The sequence below is a fragment of the Saimiri boliviensis genome, chromosome 17, assembly GCF_048565385.1.
Source record: "Saimiri boliviensis isolate mSaiBol1 chromosome 17, mSaiBol1.pri, whole genome shotgun sequence".
Classification (NCBI taxonomy): Eukaryota; Metazoa; Chordata; class Mammalia; order Primates; family Cebidae; genus Saimiri; species Saimiri boliviensis.
In genome coordinates this window covers 7,552,678-7,563,058 of record NC_133465.1, presented here as the reverse complement: position 1 = coordinate 7,563,058, position 10,381 = coordinate 7,552,678, and the positions used below count along the sequence as shown (strand labels likewise).

Sequence of the window (10,381 nt, the reverse complement as noted above, 5' to 3'; positions counted from 1 at the left end):
AATCGCTTGAACCCGGGAGGAAGAGGTTGCAGTGAGCCCAGATTGTGCCATTGCACTCCAGCCTGGGCAAAAAGAGTGAAACTTCATCTCAAAAAAAAAAAAAAAAAAAAAAAAAAATAGAAAAACTCATTTTCTGGGGAGAAATTTAAGCCTGCTGCAGACATTTCCGTAAGTAACGAGGAGCTGAATCATTATCACCAAGATAATGGGGAAAATATCCCCAGGGCATGTCGGAGACCTTTGTGGCAGCTCCTCCCATCATAGACACAGAGGCCTAGGAGGAAAAAATGGTTTTCTATGTCAGGCCCAGGGTCCCCTTGCTGTGTGCAGCCTAGCTTCAGACGGTGCAAGCCCCAAGACTTGGGAGCTTCCACATGGTGTTGAACCTGCTGGTGGCACAGAAGGTGGGAATCGAGGTTTGGGAACCTCCATCTAGATTTCAGAGGATGTATGGAAATGCCTGGATGTTCAGGCAGAGGTCTGCTGCAGGAGCAGGGCCCTCATGGAGAATCTCTGCCAGGGCAGAGTGAAAGGGAACTGTGAGGTTGGAGTTCCCATACAGAGTCCCCCCTGGGGCACTGCCTAATGGAGCTGTGAGAAGGGGGTCACCATCCTTCAGACCCCAGAATGGTAGATCCTCTAGCAGCTTGCACTGTCAGCCTGGAAAAGCCACAGACACTCAATACCAGTCCATGAAAGCAGCCAGGAGGGGAGCTGTGCCCTGCAAATCCACAGGGGCAGAGCCACCCAAGGCCATGGGAGCCCACCTCTTGCATCAGTGTGTCCTGGATGTGAGACATGGAGTCAAAGGAGATCATTTTGGAGCTTTAAGATTTGACTGCCTTGCTTGATTTCAGACTTCTATGGGGCCTGTAGCTCCTTCATTGTGGCTAATTTCTCCCATCTGGAATGAGCATATTTACCCAATGCCTGTACCTCCATTGTGTCTGGGAAATAACTAACTTGCTTTTGATTTTACAGGCTCAGAGGCGGAAGGAACTTGCCTTGTCTCATATAAGACTTTGGACTATGGACTTTTGAGTTAATGCTGAAATGGGTTAAGAATTTGGGGGACTGTTGGGAAGGCATGATTGGTTTTGAAATGTGAGGACATGAGATTTGGGAGGGGCAAGGGACAGAATGGCATGGTTTGGCTGTGTCCCTACCCAAATCTCATCTTGAACTGTAGCTACCATAATCCCCACGTGTTATGGGAGGGACCGGGTGGGAGGTAACTGAATCATGGGGCCAGGTCTTTTCTGTGCTGTTCTTGTGGCACTGAGTAAGTCCCATGAGATCTTACTCTTTTATAAATGGGAGTTCCCCTGCACACGCTCTCTTGGCTGCTGCCATGTAAGACATATCTTTGCTCTTTCTTTGCCTTCCGCCATGACTGTGAGGTCTCCCCAGACATGTGAAACAGTGAGTTTGTTAAACCTCTTTTTCTTAATAAGTTACCTAGTTCCAGGTATGTCTTCAACGGCAGTTAGAGAACAGAATAATACACTCCACCTCCTGAATTCAAAGGATTCTCATTTCTTAGGCTCGTAAGTATCTGGGATTACAGGCATGTGCCACCACGCCCAGCTAATTTTTTTAAAAAATATATTTTTAGTAGAGATGGGATTTTGCCATGTTGGCTAGGCTGGTCTCAAACTCCTGACTTCAAGTGCTCTGCCCACGTGAGCCTCCCAAAGGGTTGAGATTACAGGCATGAGCCACTGCACCTGGCTGCAATGTGTTCTGATAAGCGTCTTATATAGGGGGAGAAGAAATGTTCTTGCTAAGCTACAGAGTCACCAGGTGAGGAGTGTTGTGGGAGAGGGGCAAAGCGTTGCAGCTCTTCCATTGTCATCAAGTTCCTGTTAGGACCTCATCAGTTAACCTGGACCAACAGATCCCTATAGAAAACCATTCAGATTTGCCACTGCAGGAGGAAGACCCAAGGAAGAGGAGGAGGAGAGATTCAATCTCCTGTGATGCTGTGTAGAGGCTGCTGGTTAGAAAAAGTCAACTGGGGCACGGTGGCTCATGCCTGTAATCCCAGCACTTTGGGAGGCCAAGGCGGGTGGATCACGAGGTCAAGAGACCATCCTGGTCAACATGGTGAAACCCCGTCTCTACTAAAAATACAAAAACTTAGCTGGGCATGGTAGCGCATGCCTGTAATCCCAGCTACTCAGGAGGCTGAGCAGGAGAATTGCCTGAACCCAGGAGGCGGAGGTTGCGGTGAGCCGAGATCACGCCATTGCACTCCAGCCTGGGTAACAAGAGCGAAACTCCGTCTCAAAAAAAAAAAAAAAAAAAAAAAAAGAAAAGAAAAAGAAAAAGTCAACTGACACAATGTGATGACAGAGAAGAAGCAGCAGCAGAGGAAGACTAAGAAGAGGAAGGAGAAGAGTAGGAGGAGGGAAGAAGGAGGAAGAAGGAGGAGGAGGAGGAGGAAAGAAGACCACCCAAACACAGTGTGATGAGAGAAAGAAGAAATAGAAAACAACAACAGCAGCAAAACCCAAACAAACCAGGCAGAATGGAAGTGAAGTCATTCTCTTTAGGTCGCCACGGCAAGTAGAAAGCCTCCCAAATCCTCCAGTTACTGGGACGTTCTTCCTCGCAGATGATCCCACCTCCTCGTTTTGCTGTGCCATCAACCGTTATCTGGTTGCTCTTAGGGCTTTTCACCCGTTCCTTGGCTGTATTCACATCCTCCTCTACTTGCTTCCAGTCAACTTTGCTGTACCCAGTATGGTTTGCAAAGTGAAATAGAAAAAAAAATACAAAACGACCTTCCCCAGCTGTTGCAGCCAAAGTGCCAGCCTCCTGGAATATGGCACCTGTGCCCTATCCAGGGCTACCTGTGACGGACAGTGGAGTGGCCATCCTAGGCATCTGACCCAGATTCCTGCGTAAATATGGCTACTTTGTAGCAAATTCTGCAAGGTCCGGAGACTCAAACTTTCCCCAGAGATTCCCTGGCTGGACAGAGCCATTCTGTTGGGCTTATCTCTTGAGGACACTGTGGGGGCTCTGAGCCATCTTTTCCCACTGTCTTTCTGGAATCAGCCCAATTTTTCCACAAAACTGATTGTGTGTGTGTGTTTAATAAGACATAGAAATTGACCCTCCTGGTCTTAAAGCTCAAGAAACTTCCATTTGTCTTCTCTGAATTCCTTTCTCAGGAAACTGACCATCGGGCATCCTAGATAGTATGTGTAATGGGCCGGCTGAAACTGTCCAGATCACTGCATCTGGACAGTGAGGTGCCGGACCTCTCATCTGACCACCCACTGGGTGTTAACCAACTCTTTTTCCTTATTTCACCCTAATTCCTGTTTTCCTGTATGTCGTTCTATTTCTTCCTTGCTGTATAAACTCCTAACTTTAGTGGTGGGAGAGATGGATTTGAGACTTGTTTCCTGGCTGACATCACTCACAATAAAAGCCTTTCTTTCCTGGTAATACCCATCGTCTCAGTGATTGGCTTTCCGTCAGGTGGACCTAGACTGAACCCCAGGCATTCAGCAACCCTGCCTGCCCTTGTCCTGTCCTCACTGCCCCTGAAGTCTTCAGTGTAGCATTATAATCACTCCTTTCAGATCCTGATCACTCCTTTCATATCCTGAACTCTCCTGCTCCTCTTTCCTTCTGTCTCTTGCCAGGTGAAACCCCAACCCTGGTTAAATGCTTCCTCTTTCTTACTTTGTTCCTGAGTGGCTAAAAAAAAGCCATTCTGCACCTGAGTGGCTGACTGTGGCTATCTAATAACAATAACAACAAAACCACCATGATCTGATGGCCTGCCTTTTTTTTGTCTTCATAAGACACAATATTTATTGTAACCAGGAAAAGGGCAGGAGACAGTTCCATTTTTAAATAAGACTGTTTTGTAGTCATTGCAAAGCCTCAAGTTTAGTTTTCTTCACTTATACGTTCGATATAAATAGGAAGCTATTTTCTTTCTTTTCTCTCTCTATTTCTTTCTTTCTTTCCTTCCTTCTTTCTTTTTTTTGAGTGGAAAAAAGGTGGTACCATCTCAGCTCACTGCAGCCTCTGCCTCCAGGGTTCCAGTAATTCTCATGTCTCAGCCTCCCAGGTAACTGCAATTACAGGCACGAACCACCACTTGCAGCTAATTTTTTTTTTTTTTTGTATTTTTAGTAGAGTTGGGGTCTTGCCATGTTGCCCAGGCTGCTTTGAAATTCCTGAGCTCAGGTGATCGACCCACCTTGGCCTCCCAAAGGGCTAGGATTACAGGTGTGATCCACCATGCCCAGTATAAAGCTATTTTCTTAATAGTTACATTTGTACCAAACATGAAATAAAATGCACATTCATATCAGTATTATATTTTTAAATGTAAGTACTATGCCAGTTCTGAAACAGTGACTTCCAGCCTCTGTTGTTTTTTCTTAAATTTTTAAACTTTTTTTTGGATCAGGTGGAATAATTTTATTCGGACTGAGAGCTGGAGAATGGGAAAAGGACCTGAGAGTGTATACTGGGCGAAGGAGGAGAAGTGAGGTTCCAAAATGTCAGTCAAAACTCATCGACCAAACGGACTCTACTTCCCAACAACCTTGCAGCTAGCGCAACCATCAAAAGGCCTGCTGGGGAACGTATTTGCCACTAAATTCTCCAAGCCAACGTTATAAAAAAGATAGAGGTTTTTCATCATAATTAAACTGCCACAAACCTCCCCAATCACAAGTATTAGAAGAGGAAGTAAAAATCGCATTTGACAGATCTCAAACTTGTATTCAACATTTAGTTCCTCATCTTCAAAAAACAGCTACCCTGCTAAACTCATTCGCTACATGATCTATGCCAGCAGCAAGAAGACGGCCACAGCATGGCAATCCTCTCCCCGTTTTCCCTGGCCGCTCAGGGCTGAACAGCAGAGTGAGGCTCAGGTAGGGGTGGGGAGGGGAGCACAAGGGCCATTTTCCCCCAGTGCAACATGGCATCTGAAGCTTGATGGGAGAGCAGCACTGGTGAGATTTGAGGGAAGGGTCCCTGCTGGAAGAGGAGGAGGAATGCTCACCATGCTTGTGGTGCTGGTGCCTCTTGTCATGAGCTTTCTTCATTTTCTTCTGCATCTTCTCGTGCATCTCTGACCATGCCAGGAGCCAAGGGATTCACAGGAGCCATTCCAGGGGCAGGCGGTGGGTATGGAGGAGGGTAGGGACTGAGGGTTGGCATCTTGGATCCCCTCGCTGTGGCACAGGAGGAGGCGGCCCACCTGGGGGGAAAGCTGGATTGCCCTGGGGAGCTTCTGGATTGCCCTGGGGGCGGAGGCAAGGGGCCTGGGGGAAAGGGTGGATTAATGGGTGGTGGGTGGCCGGGATTGGAACCTCCAGGGTACTTGATGTTGGGGGGATGTGGATTTGGCCCTGGCTGCCTGGCACTGGGGTTCCACATGTTTAGGTGTGTCCACCACCACTGGGGCTTGATGCATTCTCTGTGTTATTTTTAAACAACCATCATTTCACCTTTCCAGCAAGTGGTAAAGGGTGTACTTTTTTTTTTTTTTTTTTTTTTTTTTTTCCTGAGACAGGGTCTCGCTCTGTCACCCAGGCTGGAGTGCAGGGGTGCTGTCTTGGCTCACTGCAACCTCCAGCTCCTGGGCTCAAGTGATCCTCCCACCTTGGCCTCCCAAGTAGCTGGGACCACAGGTGAGCCACCACATGCAGCTACTTTTTTTTTTTTTGGTAGAGATGGGATCTCACTACAGACTACTCCCACCTCAGCCTCCCAAAGTGCTGGGATTACGGGCATGGGCCATCATGCCTGGCTATTTTTGTTAACTGAAACAAATTAAAAGTAAATTCGATTAAAAGTAAATTCATTTCTAAGAATTTCCTAATATTCTGGGAGGTCAAAACTAAGGCTTACTGTTCTTACAATACATACAGTCCTATGTTTATAAACAATACTTTTTTTTTTTTTTTTTTTTTGAGACGGAGTTTCGCTTTTGTTACCCAGGCTGGAGTGCAATGGCACGATCTCGGCTCACCGCAACCTCCGCCTCCTGGGCTCAGGCAATTCTCCTGCCTCAGCCTCCTAAGTAGCTGGGATTACAGGCACGCACCACCATGCCCAGCTAACTTTTTGTATTTTTAGTAGAGACGGGGTTTCACCTTGTTGACCAGGATGGTCTCGATCTCTCGACCTCGTGATCCACCCGCCTCGGCCTCCCAAAGTGCTGGGATTACAGGCTTGAGCCACCGCGCCCGGCCAACAATACTTTTTTAAAAGTACCCATTTCCGTAAGAAGACTCTTTAAAACATCAAGTTCTTGAACTGTTAATGGAACAATGGCATTTTAATTTTATTTATTTAACTTTTTAAAAAAAAATTTATGAGGCAGAGTCTCACTCTGTTATCTAGGTTGGTGTGCAGTGGCGAAATCTCAGCTCACTGTAACCTCTGCCTCTCATGTTCAAACAATTCTCCTGCTTCAGCCTCCCAAGCAGCTGGGAGTTTACAGGTACCCATCACCACGCCCAGCTAATTTTTGTATTTTTACTAGAGATGGCATTTCACCATGTTGGCCAGACTGTTCTTGAACTCCTGACCCCAAGTGATCCACCTGCCTTGGCCTCCCAAAGTGTTGGGATTACAGGTGTGAGCCACTGCGCCCAGCCACCAATGCATTTTTAAATGTGTAAATGCATCAGAATACACTGTCAAGTATTGACATTGGCTCCAGTGAATTTTCAGCGCTCCTCAACGTTCCTACAGACCCTATACATCCATCCACTCTTTGTTTCTCTGAAATCACGGTTCCAAGTGTTCTCCTTGCTCTGATCCTTTCTCACTCTCAACTGATGACTTTGTTTCCAATGTTGCAGGGAAAATGGCAGCCAAGGGCTCACGTGATCTCTTGATCTCCTGCTACGTGTGGTGGAGACTGTCTGGAGAGTCCCGAACTCAACCTTTTTTTTTGAGATGGAGTCTCACTTCTTCCTTCAGGCTGGAGTGCAGTGGAGCGATCTCAGCTCACTGCAACCACTGCCTCAAGGGTTCAAGCAATTCTATGCCTCAGCCTCCTGAGTAGCTGGGATTACAGGTACATGCCACCACGCCCAGCTAATTTTTCTATTTTTTAGTAGAGATGGGGGTTTCACTATGTTGATCAGGCTGGTCTCGAATTCCTGACCTTGTGATCCACCCGCCTCGGCCTCCCAAAGTGCTGGAGTTACAGGCGTGAGCCACCATGCCTGGTCTTTTTTTTTTTTTTCTTTTTAGATGGAATTTTGTTCTTGTCGCCCAGGCTGGAGTGCAGCAGTGAGATCTCAGCTCACTACAACCTCTGCCTTCTGGTTTCGAGTGATTCTCCTGCCTCAGGCTCCCAAGTAGCTGGAATTACAGGCGCCCACCACCATGCCTGGCTAATTTTTGTATTTTTAGTAGAGACAGAGTTTCACCACGTTGGCCGAGATGGTCTCAAACTCCTGACCTCAGGTGATCCGCCCGCCTCGGCCTCCCAAGGTGTTGAGATTACAGGCATGAACCATGGCACCCGGCCCTTCTTTGCTGTCTTTAGAGCAAAACTCCTTTCACTCTTTTCACTTCCTCATCCTCTATTATTTTTTAATTTAAAAAGTAATATGACGAGGCTGGGTGAGGTGGCTCCCACCTGTCGTTCCAGCACTTCAGGAGGCTGAGGAGGAAGGATTGCTTGAACCCAGGAGTTCAAGACAGTGAGCTGTGACATTACCACTGCACCCCAGTCTGGGAGACACAGCAAAACCCTGTCTCAAAAAAAAAATTTAATGTTTTAAGATATTTCAGACCTACACAAAAGTGTAGAGAAACAGATTTTAGAAGATCAACAGCCAGGCCAGGCGTGGTGGCCCACTCCTGTAATCCCAGAACTTTGGGAGGCTGAGGCAGGCAAATCACTTGAACTCAGGAGTTCAAGACCCACGTGGGAAACATGGTAAAACCCGGCCTTTACAAAAAAGTACAAAAATTAGCCAGGTGAGCCAGGCGCAGTGGCTCACGCCTGTAATCCCAGCACTTTGGGAGGCCAAGGCGGACGGATCACGAGGTCAGGAGATCGAGACCATCCTGGCCAACATGGTGAAACTCCATCTCTACTAAAACACAAAAAATTAGCCGGGCATGGTGGCGTGCGCCTGTAGTCCCAGTTACTCGGGAGGCTGAGGCAGGAGAATTGCTTAAACCTCAGAAGCTGAGGTTGCAGTGAGCCAAGTTTGCATCCCGGCCTGGGTGACAGAGTGAGACTGTCTCAAAAAAACAAAACAAAACAAACAAACAAAAAAGCCATATACCTAGCATCTAGATTTCATGTCTTTATATTTGGCCATATGTATTTCTGATACAGTTGAAAAATGAGGCACCCACACTTAAAACTAGCAATGGCTCCCTCTCCAATTCCAATCCCCGTCCCTTCTCGCGCTGTGTAGAAAACTCCTGAAGTTGCTGAGTACGGCTGTCAAGTTTTTGTGTTCTTATATTCTAATTTTTTGTATACGTGCCCATTACCAGTGAGTAGCATTGTTTTGCATGTTTCTAAACTCTAAGTGATATTCTACTTAACATTAATCTATGAATTGCTTTTCTTCACTCATCATTTTGCTTTTGGGATTTATTTATGTTAATACATGTAGTTGGCTGGGAGCGGTGGCTCACACCTGTAATCGTAGCAATTTGGGAGGCTGAGGTGGGAGGATGACCTGAGGTCAGGAGTTTGAGACCAGCCTGGCCAACATGGTGAAACCCCATTTCTACTGAGAAAACAAAACAAAACAAAACAAAACAAAAATTAGCTGGGCACGGTGGCCCATGCCTGTAATCCTAGCTACTCTGGAGACTGAGGCAGGAGAATCACTTGAACCCGGGAGCAGTGAACTGAGATCATGCCACTGCACTCCAGCCTGGGCAACAGAGTGAGACTCTCTCTCAAACACACACACACACACGCACACACACACATACACACACTATATATATATATGGAGATATATTTTCACTTCAGTATAAAGCAAGAAAAGTGTTCCATTGTTTGATTACACTATACTTCCTACCACTTCAGTTTTTATCTTTAAGCTCGTTTAGGTTGTTTTCAATGTTTGCTGTTACAAATTATTCAAGGTTTCTATTTCGTATTGAGTAATTTTTGGAAAGTTGTATTTTTTTTCTAGTAATTTGTCCATTTTGTTTACATTGTCAAAAATATTGGCTCAGTATTGTTTATAATATTCCATTTTCTTTTTAATCTCTGCTGTATCTGGATTATGCCTCTTTTTAAATTCCATTCTTTTTCTTGATCAGTGTTTTCAGATTGTGTTACTTTCAAAGAAGTAACGTTTGGCTTCGCTGATGGTTTCTACTGAGTCTTTGTTTTCTATGTAACTAATTTTAGTTCTTGGCCTTTTTTTTCCTTTCCATTGGCTGTGGGTTATTCTTTTTCTAACTTTTTAAGAAGGATGTTTAGTCTTTATGTTTTTCTTTTTTTTCCTCTCTCTCTCTTCTTTTGAGACAGGGTCTCACTCTGTTGCCCAGGCTGAAGGGCAGTGGCACCATCATGGCTCACGGCAGCCTTGACCTCCCAGGCTCAGGGAATCCTCCTGTCTCAGCCTCCAGAGTGGCTGAGACTACAGGCATGTGCCACCATACCATGCTTGGCTAATTTTTTGTAATTTTAGTGGACAAGGGTTTCACCATGTTGCCTAGGCTGGTCTTGAACTCCTGATCTCAAGGGATCCACTCGGCCTCTTAAAGTGCTGGGATTACAGGCATGAGCCACTGTGGCTGGCCTCTTTGTTTTTCTTTTCTTTTCTTTTCTTTTCTTTGAGATGGAGTTTTGCTCTTGTTACCCAGGCTGGAGTGCAATGACGCGATCTCGGCTCACCGCAGCCTCTGCTTCCTGGGTTCAGGCAATTCTCCTGCCTCAGCCTCCTGAGTAGCTGGGATGACAGGCACGCGCCACCATGCCCAGCTGATTTTTTGTATTTTTAGTAGAGACGGGGTTTCACCATGTTGACCAGGATGGTCTCGATCTCTTGACCTCGTGATCCACCCGCCTCGGCCTCCCAAAGTGCTGGGATTACAGGCTTGAGCCACCGTGCCTGGCCTGATCTTTCAATAATCGTGGGAGATATGTTGAAATTCTCCATTCTGGTGGTGAATTTGTCAGATTCTTTCTATGAATCTATCAGGTTTTTCCTTTTTTGTTGAAGTTTTTTTTTTTTTTTTCTTTTGAGATGGAGGCTTGCTCTGTCGCCAGGCTGGAATGCAGTAGTGTGATCTCTGCTCACTGCAACCTCCACCTCCCAGATTCAAGTGATTCTCCTGCCTCAGCCTCCAGAGTAGCTGGGATTACAGGCGTCTGCCACCATGCCCAGCTAATTTT

The 10,381-nt window shown here is 46.3% G+C and overlaps 1 pseudogene; it reads right to left on the bottom strand.

Moving 5' to 3' along the window:
- Window positions 1–4,819: 4,819 nt before the first annotated feature.
- On the bottom strand, window positions 4,820–5,418 carry LOC120366781 (proline-rich protein 13 pseudogene; annotated as a pseudogene).
- Between the last annotated feature and the right edge of the window lie 4,963 nt (window positions 5,419–10,381).